Source organism: Mustela putorius, unplaced genomic scaffold (genome assembly GCF_011764305.1).
Source record: "Mustela putorius furo isolate JIRA1106 unplaced genomic scaffold, ASM1176430v1.1 tig00003834_pilon_pilon_pilon, whole genome shotgun sequence".
Lineage (NCBI taxonomy): Eukaryota > Metazoa > Chordata > Mammalia > Carnivora > Mustelidae > Mustela > Mustela putorius.
In genome coordinates this window covers 9,398,872-9,415,762 of record NW_025421987.1, presented here as the reverse complement: position 1 = coordinate 9,415,762, position 16,891 = coordinate 9,398,872, and the positions used below count along the sequence as shown (strand labels likewise).

The 16,891-nt window shown below is 43.4% G+C and overlaps 1 non-coding gene across 1 annotated transcript; it reads left to right on the top strand.

Moving 5' to 3' along the window:
• Positions 1–15,598: 15,598 nt before the first annotated feature.
• Positions 15,599–15,705, top strand: LOC123394587. The gene has a single exon (XR_006609346.1). It is a non-coding gene; the product is annotated as a U6 spliceosomal RNA (small nuclear RNA).
• The last annotated feature ends 1,186 nt before the right edge of the window (positions 15,706–16,891 follow it).

Here is a 16,891-nt window from a genome sequence, read left to right as displayed (position 1 = left end):
GGTCAGGTCTGTAGACACAGAAGTTACCGGGCAATTTTAGGTTCAATGTATTCAAGCACATCTTTGTAGAGATTATGGGACTCCACTCTTTTCCAGACATAAGAGTAGAGACTTTCCAAATCTATGAATTTATCATTCTTTTTAGCTGCACTAGATTCACGTTTGAGTTCTAGGCCTGAGCCTAGTGTGGTCACTCTTTGGCTCCAGGTAAGAAGAGTTTCTGTTAGTGCTTCCATTGAAGAACTTTCACTTTTATATTATGCCTTGAGTTGGTCATTGACTAACCTGGATTTGTCATTCTCTTTTTGTAGTTCATCGGTGACACTTAGCAAAAAAATCAATCAGTTCCACAGTTCTAAAAATAACCATTACTCCTACATTACTTGAGTGATAGAGATACTGTATTAGCCAATACAACATCTTCCATCCTCAGCCCATTCCAGTTTACCATAAAGGAATGTTTTATGGAGCACCTGGGTGGCTCAGTGGGTTAAAGCCTCTGCCTTCAGCCCAGATCATGATCTCGGGGTCCTGGGATCGAGCCCCGCATTGGGCTCGCTGCTCAGCAGGGAGCCTGCTTCCCTTCCTCTCTCTCTGCCTGCCTCTTTGTGATCTCTGTCTGTCAAATAAATAAATAAAATCTTAAAAAAAAAAAAAAAAAGGAATGTTTTGGTAACTGTAAGGCAGTTTTTTACCAGGAGTTACCATCCATTCAGTTTTCACCAGTAATTGCACCTCTGTTACCATCTCCTTGGTAAGTAACCTCACTCCAGAATTCCCTGCTGGCCATCTATTTCCTAAACCACCTCTGTTAACAGCTGTGTTAGACTGGATTCCCCAGAATCATATTCTGAGATAAGGTTTATATGAAATGGAGTTACTAGAAAGAAATAACTGAAAAAAGAAATAGGTATAGAATTGGGGAATAGGATTTCAAAAGAAGGAAGTTCAAGCATTGGTATGAGATCAAGACAATTCCTCTAGTTACCAAATTAGTTTTACATTGCTATATAACAAATTACTACAATTTAATGACTTAAAAAAAAAAAAAAGAGGGAGGGTACCTGTGTGGCTCAGTCAGTTAAATGTCTACCTTCAGCTCGGGTCTTGATCCCAGGGTCCTAGGATCGAGCCCCATGTCGGTCTCCCTATGTCAGGCTCCCTGCTTCTCACTCTCCCTCTACTGCTCCCCCTGCTTGTGCTCTCTCACTCTTTCTCTGACAAATAAATAAAATCTTTTTTAAAAATTTAATAAAAAAGCTCACTTATTGACTCCTGTTCTACAGGTCAGAAACCCAAGCAGACTCAACTATCTCCTCTGCAAAGAGAAAATCAAAATTATAGCCAGGCAGAACTCATGTTGAGATTCTTGGGAAGAATCTGTTTCAAAGTTCTTTTAGGTTGTTGGCAGAATTTAGTTCCTTTCTAGTATAGAACTAAAGTCCCTGTCTCCTTATTGGCTAGGGAGCACTCAAAGCTCCTAAAGGTTATTCTACAGTTTGCACATGTCTTCTGTCTTCAAGGTCAGCCATGACCCTTTGAGTCCTTCAAGTACTTCGTATTTCTGACTTTCCCTTCTGCTACTAACTGGAGAAAAGGCTTGTGAGATCACAAGCCCTTGTGGGCTCATCTACTGTTTAAAAACCTAGTTCACATGGGATTTTGAGTCTGGTTGATATGAAACCTCTCTATGATGTAAGGTATCTGTCTCTCATTTGGTTCATGTAGACTTATTGTTCATTGGAACACATTCAAGTTCCTTGACCATCTGTGATGGAATGTCTATGTCTATGTTCAGTCAAAAGTCAAATTAAATCTGACATACACATAGAGTAGTTGGAGTTAATATTTCTCTATAGCAAGGTTAAATGATTTGGAAACTCAATTAAATCTGTAAAATCCCTTTTGCCAGATCCTATAACATAGTCCCAAGAGTAATACCATGGGACAGAGATTATGGAAGCCATCTTGGAATTCTGTCCACCACAGTTTGCTACAGAGTTGCCATCAATAAATACCCAAATCAGTTAATTTATCTATAAAATGAATATAATAATCCTACATAATTCATAGCATTCTTGTAAAGATTAGAAAAGAAAATCTATTTAAAAGTACTTAATGTAATACTCAGTCATAGTAAACTGTAACAATTCACTTAGGTAGTGAACTTGTTCAATTCTGGTAGCTATTCTCTAAAGATTGTGAATCTCCTAATATTCATGCCCTTGTATAATTCCCCTCCCTGGAATCTGGGCTGACTCTTATGATTCAGTTGTAAATAAATAATATGTAATGGAAATAATACTGTCTGACTTCTGACGCTAGGTCATAAGAACTCTTGTGGGTTCTGTCTTTGTCTCTTGAAAAGAATATTCCAGGGAAAGACTTCTTCCTCAGACTGTTACGTTCCGTGGAAGCTCAGTTATTCTTCTGGGGAAAGAGCATGGAGAGAAAGTTGCCTGGGCAGTCCTAAGTTGTTCCATCTCAGGCAGATGATACACCTGTGATGGAAGAAAATATCCTGTATGTCCATCCTTTGGTGTTCCAATTGAACCTTCAAAAGAGTCCAGACCTTTCCAACATCTGACTGCAATCTCATAGGAAACTCATAGAACCAGTAAAGGAAATAATAAATTGTTGCTTAAAACCACTCAACTTGTCATGGTTTCTTATTCAACAACAGACAACCAAAACAGAGTTCTTAGCAAGATAGTAAATTAAGTTGTCATTATAGGATTTCCTTATAGTTCCAACCTGAATTATATCTTTTCCTGGTTCCTATATGATTTTGAGGTTTGTTGATATAAAGGCTTTCTGTAATGTAGGCAATCAGTCTCTTATGTGGTTTATGTAGCCTTATTATTCACTGGAACACACTCCAGTTCTTTGACCATCTGCAGTGAACATCTATGTCTATATGCAGTCAAAACTCAAATGAAATCTGACATACACAGAGTGGTTGGAGTTAATTTGTCCTCCCTTGACTCCCACTTATTACAGAAAGACCTGTTCATTTAAGTGTTTTCAAGCTACACGTTCCTGTAGTTGGAAGTTATTACATGTTGATAGTTATCTTCACTGACATTCACTAGCCTTGATATGCCAGAGAATTTTAAATGGGACTGAGAAACAAAGGCAATACAGTTATGCAGACACTGGAATGTGAAATAACACTCCAGTGACTTAAAGAAATAGGATCAATGTAGCCCTAATAAAATATGAAGGCTTTCCAGTCCCAGATCCTATTATCTCCAGTGATACTCTAGTTGTCTGTCTTTTAAAAGTGCAGATGCAATCCAGTTAGAAAAATGTCACAGTTCTCCTGCAACAACATCAGGCTCTACACTCACAGCAATAAAGATTTTCTCCATCAGTGAACATTGTTGTCTTTGGTCCCTGGCACTGAGAAGTTTCCCCCCAAATCTCACAATCACTTTGTTTGACAAGTGGGCTGATCTCAGCCACAACAGCAGCAAATATCTTCTTTAACTTTGGTAAGTTGCCAAAATTAAATAAAGGAAATGATCCAAGAAGAGCAATAAACAACAGAGCCTGGATGCTAGTTGAGTAGCCTAGCTTGGCATCTGTGTCCAGCAGAGTGCCTGCGTGTGCTATTGTCAAGGGCTTATTGATGATAAATGACAGAGAGGTCATTATTTCCCTGAACCCAATTGCAAAACCTTCTCATTCTTATAAGCACAGTCATGCCTGAAAGCCATTTAAAGATATTTGTGACTGTCTAGAAACATGAAGGCTGCAGCTCCAAGCTTAATGGGCGGCGATGTGCTCTGAAGGAAATAACAGAATTACCCGCAAAAACCCAAGACTTCAAAACGTAGGACAGTGAAGAAAGAGAAACTACACTCATAGAAATGTTAAGACCCCAAACTAAGAGGATATTGTTTAATAGGCTCCTTTATGGCAAAATTGTCAGCTGCGCAAAGACTGCAAATCTATTTAAGTTAGAGATCCATATTATCTCCTAATGAGGGACTTCTTTTGCCTTGATTTTTTTTTTCCCCATTAAATCTCCTTTTATCAGCCCTTAAAAAAAAATACAGCCATAGTGTGTGTGCCTGCTTGGAGGAGCTGAAGGAAATGAATCAACAAATCATCAGAGAACTAGAAGAGATTCTAGAATTTTAGTAGTTGCATTGTATTATTTTAGCTTTTCCTCCCTGATACCAGCCCAGAGACAGAGTTGCAGGAAGCCACACAGCTCACTCGTGACAGTCAGGACTTGGATAGAAGGTTTTGCCTCTGGGTCTTTTGCTCATTCCCGTTGTTTCTCCTTGATGCTGCGCAAATCTCTATCATGTGCAGATGCTCTGCTCTTAACTTTTGTTTCGCTGTAATTCTTGGTTATATTAACCCTTATGTGTCCAAAATCCTAGTATTGACACGGTGAAGAAGAACAAGGAGGAAGACATGCTCTCTTCTACATTTATTGGGTTTTAGGGAAAACGGGGCAAGCAACAAGTTAGTGAATAAGAGAAAACTGCTCATGTTGAATTAGGACACTCTCAGAATGTTAGAGATTATTAACAAGGGGTCTCAGAGACTTTTGAAGTTAAAAGAGTATTAGTCTATTCCCTATTACAAGAAACAAAACAAAAACTTTTACGTATGGTTAAAAGGAATTGTAAAATCACAACTTGACTTCCAGGAGTCATTTTGAAGCTCTCCCTGCCTCCCATACAAAGACTGTCCTTTCCAGCTATATGTCATTTTTCCTATTCTCTGTTGGTTCATCTTTTATTCTTCCTAACAGAATCCTTTGGGGGTTTTTCCAATACCACAATGTTGTCAGTTAATATTTGCTTTCCCAGACTGCCTTGTTGCTAATAGAGGTGGCAGGGGCGGGGAGGGAGCTGCAAGAGGATGGTGACTTCCAGCTTATGTCATAGGAGAAGGGAGGAAGAGTTCTAGCAGAGTTCTATCTTTCTAGGTAAAATAGGATGGCTGGTGTGGCCAATTTGTCTTTCTCCCTCCTCTTGACTGAAGTTTATGTGTGATATTTGGAGCTCCAGTAGCCATCATGCTACCATAAAAGAAAGACACACCCTATTCCCTGAACCATATCCAGCAAGTCTATTGGGAGTTTTCTTCTTATGTGATATAAACAGATTTCTCTTTGTTTAAAGTACTGATATGACTTTTTGATTACTTGCAGTGGGTCACATTCCTAACGGATATGTTCTCCCACAGGGCCATGATTATTTTTCCTGACAGCGCACAGGAGAAGAATGAGGCATTTTTCCATGACTTTTCATACACTGACCCTTTTGAAATGTTTCCTGCTTTCCTATATGAAATGTGTTATCCTACCATTATGAAAATGATGAACCATAGCCCCTCCTATTGAGTCCTTCCCCAAATCCTCCACGAGTTATTAATTCCAAACCTTTATACGTCCTCATAGCTGTTTGTACTCACATTTAGTAGGTATTTCTTGTATGTTAATGATAATTTTGTATAAATCTGTATGGCCCCATGCCGGTTCCCCATAGACGCCATAGAGGTCGTATTAGCATTAATATTGATTTGTTACTTCAGTTCCCTCACATTCATGATGCCGTAAAACAGGAAGTTCCTGCAAAGACAACCCGCCCACTTCTCAAGTACGGAGGATACGGCAGATATGGCGGGCCTGCAAAGATGAGTCTCTGCCTCTGGGTTTCTGCCAATAAGGCCTTGGGGCTCTCCTGGTATATGGTTCTCTCCGTCTGGCATTTGTTGGATCTAATACATATCTTAGCTCTCTGCTCTACTTGCCACAAAGACGCCCTCTTTCTGGGAAAATGAGGCTCTGATCCAGGTGCAGGAATCTAGGGCAATTTTGAATGGCATATGGCATCCTGGGGGTTGTTGAGCAATATTTCAAGAATCAGGGAGGCCAAGGAAGACTCAACAACAGTGTGCAAAGCTGTTTGGCTAGTTACTGGTGGAGCCAGAGCTAGAAGTTCTTTGACTCATAAGTCAACACGTCTCCTCTAGATGACCTTCATGAGAACTTGGAGCATAACGAATGCCTAAATGAGAACACTATTACCAGCTGGTTTCATTCTTCCAGAAAATCTCTTGTTTGCCATTAAATCGAGGACATAGAACAGTGTCTCTCACACGGCCTTGAAAGCCCCTGGCCAATCCTGGAAAGTGCGGTGGAGGACAGCTCTGCCTCTGTTAGAGAATTTACAACGTCCAAATAGAGGTACTGTTTTACTCTTCATACAGGAACAAAAACAAATTAACATGGGTCGGATTAATGCATGTGAAAAAGTATCTCATTCTCATACTCATATACGCACACACCACACATCCGTATCACGTATCACCGCCTTTAGATGGATGTCAGCAAACTCTAAAGATAGAGCAAAGGGAACGAACAGAAGCAGAAAGACAGCAATCAATACTCAAGTTGCCCTGGCAACTGGTGGAGGGGAAGCAAAGCTCCTGCCAAATGATTCATATAACAATAGTCTTCGTGGAGAATCCTGCAGTCACACCATTAACCATCTGGCCTAAAAAACAGGAGTGCCAGGGCATTATATTATTTCATTCCTGCTTCATCTGATCCCCCCAAACCAAGGTTTCTGACCCAAACTGAATTCAGTTAAAAAAAAAAAAAAAAAAGACAAACACTACATAATATGTGTGTTAAGGCAGGGAAGACAGGAATTTCTTTTTTCTCTTTTATTATCTAAAGTTTTAAAATGAGTCTTGTGTCAGCCAGCTCGGGCTGCGGTAACAAAATACACAAACTGTGTGGATTAAACAGCCCAAATTGACTTTCTCACAGTTCGGGAGACTTGAAGCCTCACATCAAAGTGCCAGCAGATTTGGTTCCTAGAAGAGAACTTTCCTCCTGGCTTTCAGATAGCGGAGAAGGTGACTCACATGGCTTTCCCTCTGAGGGGAGAGAGAGAGAGAGAGAGAGAGAAAGATGTGGAGAGAGGAGGAGGGAGAGAGAGAGAGAGAAAGAGAAAAGGGAGAGGAAGAGAGAGAGAGAGATCTCTTCCTATTATAAAGCCAAAAGTCCTGTCACATTAAGGCTCCTTATTTATGACCTTATTTAACCTCAATTACCTTTTAAGGGCCCCATCTTCAAATACAATCAGTAGAAGGTTAGAGGGTTTTTTTTTTTAAGATTTTATTTACTTGTTTATTTATAAAGTTTTTTTTTTTTTAATTTATTTGACAGGCAGAGATCACAAGTAGACAGAGAGGCGGGCAGAGACAGGGTGGGGGTGGTGGTGGGTGGGTTGGGGGAGGAAGCAGGCTCCCTGCTGAGCAGAGAGCCCCATGCGGGGCTCCATCCCAGGACCCTGGGATCATGACCCGAGCCAAAGGCAGAGGCTTTAATCTACTGAGCCACCCAGGTGCCCCAAGGTTAGAGTTTTAACATACAAATTGTGGGTGGGAATTCATTGTGTAGCTTAAAGTTTATGTGTTTTTCATATGCAAAATACATTCAGTTTACCTCAACTTAACTCATTGTAACATCAAGTCTACATTCTCAAGTTCAAAGTCCCTTCTGAATATCCTCTAAATCAGGTATGAATGAGATTGTGGTATGATTCATCCCGGAGGCAAAATTTGTCGCTAGCTGTGAACCTGTGAAACCAGATAGATTGGGTACTTCCAAACTACAAGGGTAGGAGAGGTGTAGGAGGGACATTTTCATTCTAAAAAGGAGTAACTGGAAAAAGAAAGAGGTGACAGGTGCCAAGCTAGTTCAAAGCCTGGGAGTACAAATTCCATTCAATCTTAAGACTGAAAAATAATCCTCCTTGCTTTAATGCTCTGCCTTCCAGGACTGCTGAGTCACCCCAGGACTCTTAAGGGCATCCTTCCCCCTTTGTTTCTGCAGCCTGGATCAACCCATGCAGCTCTCTGAGGGGAACTTGCTCCTACAGTTACCAGCAGTGGTCAACGTGTCCACTGAAAAGGAGGAGGAAGCAGGCTGCCCCCGGGACTCTGGTGGGAGTGGTGTCCTCCATGATCTCTGAACTGACTGTGGAGTCAACTGGTTTTCCTTTTTCTCTAAGTTTAACACACACGTTTGCAGCCTTCCTTCAATGGCTCCTGTTTGCTCTGTTTCCCTTGGTCTGGTGTTGGTGCTGGTATAATCCCGTCTCTGATCCTGCCTTCTATGAAGATAGCTGATTCAAACCTTCCCTCCTGCTTGAAGAGGCCCCCTTTTTGGGAAATAGGCCTGAGCAATGGAGACCCGAGTGAGGTAAAAGGGCCCATGGCCAACCCGGGGGGCTGAAGACAAACAGGCTCTTAAGGCAAGCCACCTCAAAATATCCAGGTACCAAAAAAGGAAAATCCTACAGGTTCCCATACCTCCCCGATTAGTCCGCCACCCCCACTGCCTCATGGCAGAGTCTCTCCTCTGCTGTCCTGCCTGCTGTTCCCTTGCAGTGCCTTCAATAAACTTCTGTCTGCTTTGCTCGCCTTGGGTGAATTCCTTCACTGCCTGCCTGTCCCACCAGCTGCCTCCCAATCGGTCACCCCACATTTGGTGGCCTATCCAGGGACCCTCTGCTGGTCTGGGACTGTCCCTGGACTCTTGGGGAATTTCTCAGAACTTTCCTTCAGTGGACTGCCTCCTTGTGGAACTGATGGACACCCAGCTAAGGCTACTCTTTGGTGAGGATCTGAAGTCTGGCGGGGGAGGGAGAACCAGCCAGGCAGTCCTTGCCCTAGAGGGTGAGGGATTACCCCTCTTGCCCTCTGGAGGGATCCTTTCCTCCCTCTCATTTCCCTTTTTTGTTTGGCCTTTCAACAGTATAACCCTCATACTCCTCAGACAACAGAAGATCTCTGGCCAGGGCGTCTCCCCAGTGTGATCTGAAGGTCTGAGGGTGACAGTCCCCAGGGACTGTCCATGACTGTGAGGTGAAGGATCCTCTCCTCTCCTGCTCTGTCCCCCTGAGATATCCATTCCCATGGTGCAGCACGACTGGCCATGACAGCTTGTTCAGGGCAAATCCTCTCACCTTACGGACTCTACTGGGACCCTTTCCTGAGCTAACGCTCAGCCACCTTGCTTCTTTTACGCCTCCCCCCTTTCCTTTGATCCCACAGATCCAGATGTCATCTTGATCTACCAGCAAAATACATTCCTACGATCTGAGTGCTAAGTCCTCCTCCGCCCTTTTTCGGTACAGGTTCAGCCAGCAGGTGTCTTCTTTCCCTGTTGCAGAGGATGTCCCAGCAGGGACTGGTATTGCCATTTGCCATGACGCTCTCCTTGGTGGGACACTCTGGTAGAGTTATACGGTCCAAGACTTTTTGAGGTCAGTTGGGTACCCTGACTGAAATTGCAAACACCAGCTGGAGCCCCATTCCCTTTGGGAAAATGCTCCTTTGGGAATTTGCAGTTGGTCTTTCCTCTATGGGACAAAACCTCTCTATTCTTTTGGACTTACTCTTGGGCTGTATTCCTAAGGACTGGAATAAATCTGACCCCTAAGGCCTGAGAAAAAAAATTCTCATCTTTTCATGTAATGTTTTCTGGCTTCAGATCAAACTCCCAGATCAAGAGGTATGGCCTCTCCATGGAACTCTTAGAATACTATTTCCAGCTTGACTTCTTTTGCCAGAACTCCTCTGAAAGGTCAGAAGTCTCATATATACAAGCCTTCATGGCATTGTCCCTAAGCCCCGAACTTAGCAAAAAAGTAGAATGTGTCTTGCTTGGTTTCATGGTCCATCTGAGCCTGTGGACATTCTAAATAACCCCTCTTTTATTCCACCCCATCATCTTTCCCCTCCCCCTGAAAACCCAGAAGCTCTCTTGGAGCCTACTAATTCCCTAGGGGCCCCTGCCATTGGCAGCACCCTACCAATGGCCCCCTCTCCCCATCCCATACCTGCCTGGCTTTAACTATGAGCCCAAGAACTTGACTTCTATTTCTTCACAAAATGTAATGCTCCACTGTGAGGTAGCAAATGGGGATCCGGGACCATTAGGGTCCACTTTCCCTTTCCAATGTCTGATCTGTCTCAAATAGAAACAAAACTTGGTTCTTTTAACTTAAGATCTTTCCCATTTCATTAAGGAATTCAAAAGCCTCATAATTGCCTTTGATCTCACCTGGCAGGACATTCAGATCATCTTTACCACATGTTGCACCCATGAGGAAAGACCTTGTATCTGGTCTTTGGCTCAGAGCTGGGCTGGTGAGGCCCACACCTATATCCCTGACCATGCTCTGGTGGGGCTATGGGCAGGCCCAAAGCCAACAATAGATGAGATTATCAGGCAGGAGATCCTGGCAGAATTAATCGGCATGATAATTTGCCTAAATGAGGCCATGCAAAAAGCAGTCATAAAACCTGTAAATTATACAAAGCTTAAAGAAATAACCCAAAGCCCAAATGAAAATCCTGCTTTATTTCATTCTCCTGTAGTGGAGGTCATGAGGAAGTACACTAACCCAGATCCTGAGGGCACAGAGAGCAGGGCAACATTCGCGAAGTATTTCATCAGCCAAGCTTCCCCTGATATCAGATAAAGGCTTCAAAAGCTCCATCAGGACCTCTGATCCCCTTCCCCATACTTCTGGAAATGGCCTTCAAGGTCTTCAATAACCCAGAGGCAGCCTTGGGGGCTGAAAGGGAACAGAGAGACAAGCAGAAAGCTTAATATAAGGCTGTAGCTATCACTAGCTCCCTGTTCTTCTTTAGGTCCACACAGGGGCAAAAACCATCACAGGTGCCAGCTGCTAAGCCTCCCGACACCCAGAAGCTCCTAAAGCCTGCTTCCATTGTCGCCAGGGGCCATCTGGCCTAGACATGTCAGTGTGCCCTCTGTCAGGGCCTTGCCTGGCCTGCAAACAACCAGGGCATTGGAGAATAACGGACTTCCCTACCTTCCCACATGCAGAAGGTCATCCCAGGCCCAAAAGCCCCAAGCATAGGCCAACCCAGGTAATCTATAGCCTTAAGCCAAGGCTGCTGCAGGCAACTTGGAGCTGCCTTTAACTCTGTACTTCAGTGATCAAGAATTCAATGGAGGAACGGAGGGCGGCAACCTCCTCTCCTTTGATTGATGAGGCCCAGAGGCTGCTCAGGCTCCCATGTTCTCCATCTTTATGGCAGAGCCTCGGGTAACACTGGATGTGGCACAAGAGAAAACTGAATTTCTAATAGATTCAGAAGCTACTTAATCTGCCCTTAAATACTCAGGCATCTCTTCCAGTCCTCTATTCTCATCAGCAGTAGAAATGGGCACCCAAAGAAGGGATGTTTCACTTCCCTATTAATTTGTGCTTTGAGTAACAATAACTTTACCCCTTCTTTCTAGTTTTATTTGATTGTTTCACTCCGTTACTTGGAAGGGACAAAATAGCAAAGGTACAAACTGATCTTTTGGTACATAAGGTACAAATTTTTCTGAGATTGACTGCCCCCTGCTGGCATTCTTGTCCCTGAGGCTTCCACCCCTTCAAACACCAAGGTCTCTCCATTTTCCAACAGATTTGGGAGAGCTCCATTTTGGGGTGCTCTCTATCAGCGACACTGATAAGGATACAACTTAAAGATCGTCATTTCTCTCCCTACCCCTGAAAATCCCAGTACCCAGTACTTGTGTCCAGAAGTCGGACAGGGTCTACAGCCATTCACACAAAAATTCTTGGCAACAGGACTTCTACACTCTGCATTTCACCTTGCAATACCCCCATTGTGGCAATAAAACAGGCCAATGGCCCACACGAAATGGTACAGGACCTAAGAGCTATCAACGAGGCCGTTATCCCTATTCATCCAATTGTTCTTAACCCTTATCCACTCCTAGGATCGATCCCCTCAGACTCCCTTTGGTATACTATGTGGAATCTAAAAGATGCTTTCTTCTGAATCTCAGCGTACCCAAATTTCCAGTTCCTCCTTGCCTTTGAGTGTCAGGACCACTCAGGTCCTGTTGGGTAGGTAACCACTAGGTTTCCCAACAGCTGACTTTGACTGCCCTCGCTCCGGGCTGTGGGGACAGTACACATTTATTTGGACAGGCCCTAGCCAAGGATCTGTCCACCCTTCAGCTCCCCAGAGGCAGACAGTGCCTTACTTCAATACATTGAGGATTTACTTACCTCAGACCCAATGAAAACACCTCTAACACAAACACTATCCTGGTGCTTTGGAGCTTGGCCTCCTGGGGCTATAAAGTCTCCCCTTCAAAGGCCCAAATTTCCCCTCAGAAGGTTCAATTCCTAGGATTAATATTTTTCTTTTTTAAGATTTTATTTATTTATCTGACAGAGATCACAAGCAGGCAGAGAGGCAGGCAGAGAGAGAGGAGGAAGCAGGCTCCCTGGTGAGCAGAGAGCCCGATGTGGGGCTTGATCCCAGGACCCTGTGATCATGACCTGAGCCGAAGGCAGAGGCTTAACCCAATGAGTCACCCAGGTGCCCCAGTTCCTAGGATTAATATTAACCCCTGGGACTACGAACCTCTCTGACCACTGAAATGGTTTCATTTTACATATGAAAACTCCCTCTACAAAACAACAGCTATGTTCCTTTTTGGGTATGGTTGGGTTCTATTGAGTATGGATACCCCAATTTGGATTAATAACAAACTTCTCAATGAGGCCCTGAGGGGAACTGGGGAGGAGTTTTTGGAGTGAGACTCTAAAATAACCAAGCTTTGGGGGGGGGCCTCAAACAGGCACTTACAACAGCCCCAACTTAGCCCTGCCAGACCTCCAGAAGCCCTTCATATAGGTACGTGAAAGGAGAAGAACTAACTTGGAGTCTTGATCCAGATGTTGGGACTTTCCTGGCCATGTACCTACCTAAGAATCTAGACCCTGTGGCTCCGGGATGGCCTCCTTGCCTTCGAGCCCTGGTATCCATGACCCTACAGATAGGAGAAGCCTCTAAATTAACCTTGGGATGAGATAGAACTGTTTATACACCCTATCAGACATTGGATAACCTAAATTCTAGGGCATTTCATTGGATCTCTAATAATAGAATTACAAAATACCAAACCCTTTTATTAGAAACACCAAAACTATTAGGCCATGTGAGACCCTAAATCCTACATCTTACTGCCAGATCCCACAACAAATGTCCCTTTGAAAACTTCTTGCCAAGAAACTATGGATTTGATGTTCAGGTCCAGGCCAGATCTTCAAGACATGTCTGTAGAGAACCTGGAGGCTGTTATGAGTCATGGATGGTAGCAGCTTTGGAGCAGGACAACGGGTCTCTGGGTGTGCTGTTGTTAGCTTAAATGAGGTTATTGAGTCCAGACTTCTGCCAGGTGCCGCATGTCAGCACAAAAGGCAAAACTGATTGCTCTAGCCCGAGCCCCCAAATGAGCACAAAACTGAAAGTAAACATATATATCAATTCAGCTTCTGCCTTCTATTTGGTCCATGCCCATGCTGCTATCTAGAGGGGGGGGGTCTTCTTACAACCCACAATACCCCAGTTAAACATGCCTCTGAAATTTTGGCCTTGCTAGAGGAGGCAGTTATGCTCACTGCCCAAATAACCATTATCCATTGTAAGGTGCATCAAAAGGATAATGACTCAGTCTCTGTTGGAAACAACAAAGCTGACAGACAAGCAAAGGCAGCCACCAGACTGCCTCTTCAAGCCACTTTGGTTGCCAGTCTAAATCCCTTTTCCCCACAACATACTCAGGAAGAAACCCAATGGACATTTAAAAAGGTCTTTCCCATCCTCCAGAGGGTTGGCTGAAAGGCCCCCTTAATAAACTGTTACTCCTGGGAATGTTACAATGGAAATTTCTTCATAATTTGCATCAGGCAACTTAGGACATCCCCCCAGCTCTACGGGGTATCTCCCAGATGTGTTCTACCTCTTGTCTCATCACACCAGAGGGGGCCCATAAACCTCCCCTTCTTCAACCTATCCACAGACAAGGGACTCTACCAGGGGAGAATTGGGAGACAGATTTTAAGCACATAACTCACTGCAAAGGGTTCAGATATCTATTGATATTTATAGACACATTTATGGGATGGATTGAAGCCTTTCCCATTAAAACAGGGCTTTGGAGGTCCCCACTCTTCTTGATCACATCCTTTCCCATTTTATGCTTCCTGGCTCTTTACAGTCAGACAATGGCCCAGATTTGGTCTCTCAAATAACACAGCGAGTTAGCGAAGTCCTCCAGAGAAAATACCATCTGTAGGCACCATGGCACCCACAGTCCTCCCATAAAATAGAAAGGACCAACCCAAACATTAAAAGTCTCCTCCCGGGGCGCCTAGGTGGCTCAGTGGGTTAAGCCGCTGCCTTTGGCTCAGGTCATGATCTCAGGGTCCTGGGATCGAGTCCCACATTGGGCTCTCTGCTCAGCGGGGGGCCTGCTTCCCTTCCTCTCTCTGTGATCTCTTCCCTTCCTCTCTCCTACTGTGATCTCTCTCTGTCAAATAAATAAATAAAATCTTAAAAAAAAAAAATAAAAAAAAATAAAAGTCTCCTCCCTAAACGTATGCATGAAATGCAACAATCTTGGCTGACCCTCCTTCCCCTCACATTATTAATGTCACATATCACCCCAAAATCCACAACCCATGTCAGTCCATTCAAGGTTCTTTATGGGAGTACTTTACTCCAGACAAATCTTTTATTAGACCCTGAAAGACACCATGTCACACAGTATGTTATATTCCTAGGGCAAACTGTCTCCGTCATTAATGACCACCAAAACCAGTGCAGTTGAAAACCTGACCCACCTCTCTTTCTCAGGTAACATACATCCCAAACTTACATCTGGAGATTGGGTAGATCTTAAAATTCTTTCCCAGGACCAAAAGTCACTTGAACCTGCCTGGACTGCACCTTATCGAGCTCTCCAGGCCACTCACAGAGCAGTGAAGTTTCATGGTTTCTCCCTGTGGATCCATCTTTCCAGAATCAAGACAGCTTAGTCCACAGGTGGGAAGCCCTCCACTAAGTACAGCTGTAAGCCCTTAGAGATCTACATCTGTAATTCAAATGAGACTCAGGTTCTATACACCCAGAGGTTTAGAGGCCCATGTATCTGGTCAATCTCCATTCTCTTGTATTCAATCATTCTATGATAGTATCTTAGAAAAACTCCCCAGATACTTTCCTCCCCAAATTCCATGATTTCTCCTTCCCAATTTCAAGACTTCATTCTCAACCTTTTCCTTCAGGGTGACCTCTCTGTTTACCTGGTCAGAAATCATTACTTACCTGGAGCTGTCCCTGCTCTTGATGTCTTGCTCTCACAATACCATCATCACCTCCTTTGGGATTAATCTTTGTCTTTCTCATTGTAGCCTTCTTTTGGTATATATATCACAACCTAAACATGGATTTCTATGTTCACATAATTGGCTCTAAACTTAAATAGCAAAAAGACCAGCCCATTGTGAAGCATGACCCCTCTTCTGCCCTTCTTATGTTGTTTGCTTTCACTTTCCATTGACAATACAAAGGCTCCGCTAAGGAGACACAATACCTCCTCCAAACAGCCAATTCAACCTATTCCTCCAATTGTTGGCTATGTGTAGATGCTTCCGGGGGGATCCTGGATCCGGATCCCCTTCCTGGGCCATCCCGGAAGAATGGACACTGAGTGCTTGCTCTGGCAGCACGTATGCTAAAATTGGAATGATACAGAGCAGATTAGCATGGTCCCTGCTCAAGGATGGCACACAAATTCGTAAAGTATGCCATATTTAAAGAAAAATAAGAATGGATATCAATAAAGGTCTCCTTAGCTTACACTGTAACCCAAAGCTAATATGCCCCAGTCAGCCTTAAATTATTAGCAAACAGATTTCAAACCTTACATGCCATCAACCTACTCATCTTGGGAGCCCACTTTTCAGTCATTAAGCTACCCTTACATGCACCATTTGCATGATGGCCACAAGACCACAGGGAATATTAGTTAGATTCTCTAGTGCCCCCAGGCTAATTGTTCCCCTTCAATCTCTTTGGATACAGGGGACATGACAGTTCTGTCAAGGCAAACCTCAAAACTGCCCAACTCCTTCACTTTGGTTACAACCCATAAAATGGGGACCCTGCCCATTCTGTCCCCCAGAAAACTCTTCATAGATGTCACTAGATATATGCTTTTCTGGAAAAATCATACAGTAGCACTTCACTTCTCAAAAATCATACAGTAGCTCTTCACTTCTCAGTTCCAAACTTTGTATTAGCTTGGGCTGTTATGACAGCCCAAGCTAATAAAAATCCCAGTTGGATTCTCTGGAGAGATCTCTCCTTGGCTTGCAGAGAGACTCTTTCATGCTATTTCCTCACATGGCCTTTCCTCTGTGACATACTTCTTTTCTACTCTTCTACTCTTTTTTGAAGGCTACCCGTCCTACCAGATTAGGGCCCTACCCTATGACCTCATTTAACTTCAATTATCTCTTGAAGGGGTATCTCCAAGTACAGTCATATTGGGAGTCTGGACCTCAGTGTATGATTGGGTGGAGGAAGGGTCACAATTTCATTCCTAGAAAGACTGTATACAACATACAACTTTTTCTAAAACATAACTTGTTGAAAAGGAAACAAGTATTTCCGGGGTTTAGTAAATGGACATGAATGGACCTGAATAGATAGCATGATTTCCTTTTATTATAATAAATTATTCCAGGTGGTAACCAATTATTCTAGCTAGTCAGGTTATTCTAATTAGGAACCATTATTAGCCACAATGAGGTACAAATCTATGGTTCAACTGGTAGCTATCATAATTCTTCTTCTAACTATAACAGAAGTATGATGCAAATTTCTTTACAGGGATGAGAAAAATATAAACTGGGTAATGTAATTGAGATTTACTTTGAAATTATGGGTAATTACCTAGAGTTTAGAGATAATTAAACCTAAAAACATGTGCCCTCTTACC